The sequence below is a fragment of the Meleagris gallopavo genome, chromosome 4, assembly GCF_000146605.3.
Source record: "Meleagris gallopavo isolate NT-WF06-2002-E0010 breed Aviagen turkey brand Nicholas breeding stock chromosome 4, Turkey_5.1, whole genome shotgun sequence".
NCBI classification, from domain to species: Eukaryota; Metazoa; Chordata; class Aves; order Galliformes; family Phasianidae; genus Meleagris; species Meleagris gallopavo.
This window is the reverse complement of record NC_015014.2, coordinates 29,048,034-29,051,585: the sequence shown is the minus strand read 5'-3', so window position 1 is coordinate 29,051,585 and position 3,552 is coordinate 29,048,034. Positions and strand designations below refer to the sequence as shown.

At 39.8% G+C, this 3,552-nt stretch overlaps 1 long non-coding RNA gene across 1 annotated transcript; it reads right to left on the bottom strand.

Annotated features, from left to right (window-relative positions):
- Positions 1-618: 618 nt before the first annotated feature.
- Positions 619-3,350, bottom strand: LOC109367273. Its single transcript, XR_002114252.2, has 2 exons — positions 2,815-3,350; positions 619-1,461 (listed from the first exon to the last, which is right to left on the bottom strand). It is a non-coding gene; the product is annotated as an uncharacterized LOC109367273 (long non-coding RNA).
- Positions 3,351-3,552: the final 202 nt, after the last annotated feature.

Sequence of the window (3,552 nt, the reverse complement as noted above, 5' to 3'; positions counted from 1 at the left end):
GTAGTTGGAACATCTGAACACGTGGAGAAAAGCATGTAGGGAAAAGATGATGGAAAGTAGTGGTAAATCCCAGCTTTTCAGCCATGCAGAACTACAGGGACAAATCAAAATACTCCTTACAATCTTAAGGTAATACTCTGCAATCCTAATATAACTTCATGTTGATAACCAAACTTCAGTGAGTTCTTCAACCTTATATTTTTTAAAAACAAAACAGAACAGCCAGCCATAGAAAAACAAAGCTCTTACACTTGTGTAATGAGATTGCAGTATGAAGTTCCACATGGCAGAAGAGGGAGTTGAGAATTCCCGTGATCGTGTAAGCATTACAAAGCATGATCATTTTACATTTTTTGATGAGTCAAATAAGCATATTTCTACGCAAGAAGTTATCTTGACCAAAAGTCAGTATTTATTTCCTTTTGTAACCTGGATTTTATATGGCAAACGTCTGCAAACTAACTTCAAAGTTGCTATAGCTCAACAGTAGAATATAACAGTATTGCAATATCATAACTAGTATTACCAATTATAAAAAGACAGTTAACCAAATTTATGTCACTACTGGTGATATATACTAAGTAACATAACAGTAAAAATCCCAGTTTGTTTTTTTTAACATTGTCTGACTTAAGTATGGAGTCATTTGTCTGGGAGAGATGCCTAAAGGCCATCTTGCGCCACTCTCCTCCAATCAAGTCACCAACAGCTGGATAGTATCACTCCGCCCTCTCCAGCCTTTTTGTCATTTGTTCTCCTTAAAGAAACACACAGCCATAGTCTAATTCGTAAAAAACTGGAAAAAAAAATCATTGCACAAAGTTGTGACAAGTAATTCTTCTTGCTTTCACTGGTGCTGAGAGGCGCAGTTTCCAGCAGTGGTGTTACTTTTTGGTGCTTCCAAGGGGTTTGTGCTTTAGGAGGTAAGCTCATGGAGCGATGAGAGCATTCATGAGTAACTTCGGTTTTTGGAGTAAGACCAGTCAAAAACCCAACAGGGTGAAGTACTTCACAAGATGTCTTTTCTGTAGCAAACTCTGGAAGTAGTAGTGATAAAATCTACAGTTGAGAAAGAAGGACTTGCAGCGCAGGCTCTTGGCATAGAAGCAAGGCTCTGTTTACAGTTGTAGTTTTAGGAAAAAAAACTAATCAAATGCATATACAAGAACTTGTTTTTACAACATAAAATAATCACCTCCTTATTTTAAAAAGGGGATGTAACTGGGAACACATCTCTCCACATGCAATTATCTACCTAAATGCTGAGCACCACCAGCCCTCTTTTACATATCACCGTGAAAGAAACCACTGAGATGACAGTCGTAGCACTTCCTTTTGCCCAAAAAGGTATTCTGAAGTTATCTGATCCATCAACCTTGAAATCAGATAACTTTTCAGCAGCAAATGATCTCGCTCTGTGCTTCATTCAGTTGAAAATCCGGTAACCCCGTAGCTTTCTCCCTGTCCCGTAACCAGCCAGTGCAGGAGGAGGTGAGAAAAAAAAAAAAACACCTGCTGTAGTAGGCTCTGCTTTTTCCTTTACCAAGCTTCCTGAGGTTCTTCCAGCTTGGCATCAAGTTGCTTTTAAATGGTAGTCTCACCCTCTAGATGTTCAACCCTTTTCCTGTTGTCAATTTTATATGCTATTTTAAGAGTCTGAGAGACACTTGAGAAATTACAAAATAGGAGCATGAAAAGTCCAAGGTGACTGAACTGGAGTAATGGTCTGGCACAGTCAGAATGTAAGAGTATTGTTTTTCATATTCCACTTCTGTAGTAAAATGAGCACAGAGTGGCTGAAGTTACAGCTCTTAGGCAAAAGCTGCACTTAAGTAAGACTGCAGAAGAGGCTGCCACCAGAACTGCTAGCAAGGCAAAGAGTACATACTTAAAACTTGCAGAGCAGCCGCAGCAAGATGCTTGCTAACTGCATGCATTTCTTCCTGGTTATTTCTTCCCCTAGGCATTTATGATTTGCTAGTAACACGTGGTAAATAACACTGTACCCTCTCTAACTACAGTGCAATAGGATACACTCTTAAATACTTAAATAGGAAACACTCTTAAATACAGCTACTTTACTTCTTTTTATAGTCTGAGTTTAAGGGCGCTTTGAAGGTTGCAGTTTCAATTTAACTATTAGAGGATGAAAGGCAATTTCATCTACGCAAGCCCTTACGATGGGTCTTTTATGGGTTAATTTATAATACCTTCAGTTGCTTACTATAAGTTGTCTTTTATATAGTCATACAAACATTTACCAAAGCTGTCTTTTTTAAAAAAAAGTGATCAGTTTTTTCTTACACTTCAAATTTTAAGCAAACTGATAAATGTCTGTCATCCACTAATATTGAAAAGTTTACTGGTAGTAGCATGAAAGTCTGAATTATATACAGTAGTTACAGCAGAGAACCTTCACTTCCTTCAGAGTTATTCTGCCTATTGACAAAGGCATCTACAAACGTTTCTATTTTGCACTGAACTCCTATGAGAAGGTAGGCGGTTTCAGAAGCGTATCTATTTTGTATTTATCTGCTACTTTGATTTAACAGAGCTTTGTGTATTTGATTAAAAAGAAACAGTCGACTAGCAAACTCCCTGATTCTAAAGGCACCACTTTAGGTTCTGCTGTCTGGAACACGTGAGCTTTACCAGGCACGTGAAGATGCAAGCAGCTGGTAATCCACCACTGGTTTTTGGATATGCTGAAGCCAAGCCCCTCAACTCCCAAGATCCCTTTTTCAGAGGTAAGGTCCCCATAGCCTGATGCTTTTGTGTTCAACTGGAACTCCAGTAGATATTAATTTATCTTACCTAGTCTATTGACAGCAGCTGTAGCAGAGGCTTAAGCTCTTATACTCACACAGGGAGCCCCTAAGAGAAATTGACAGCATTTAAGCAGCTTTGAACCTTTGATTGCATGAGTAAGAGTTCACAAACAAAAGAGTTAGAGCCATCAACTGCTAGCATGATGCAGCAACTTAAATAACAGCACAGTTCAAACTGAAAAATACAACTAGATTTGAGCTGTTAAACTTAAGAACTGTTGATCTGGTCTTCACAGTTTACTTGCGTGAATTGTGAATTTTAACGAAGTAACATGCCTGGTCCTAGCAAGTTGTGCCAATTACTGCAGCAGAACTCCCAGAGCACTGAACATCTCCTGTGGAAACGGCGTAAGTACCTATCTTCTTTTTCCTAATGACCTACATTAAGTTAGGTCGTACATCTTGTTGCAAACTATCCACAGCAAACGGGATAGATTCCTACACACGAATTGAAGGAACATTTCACATTTAGCTGCCCAAAGATTCTCCAACAGCAATCTATATGTGCCTCCTAGAACTATGGAAATAACTCCATGTGGCAACACATAGAAAAACATCTTTCAAGGTGCTACTTTTGCTCAGAAAGCAGCCAAACTCAGCTCCTCCCAGCCCAGCCTCCTCCCATCTAGTCAAGGAGCACCATCACCACCCAGAAGCCGCCACCACTGCCCAGGAGCCTCCACCAGGACTCAGGTATCCATCCTCCCACCGGGGGCGGCCCCCG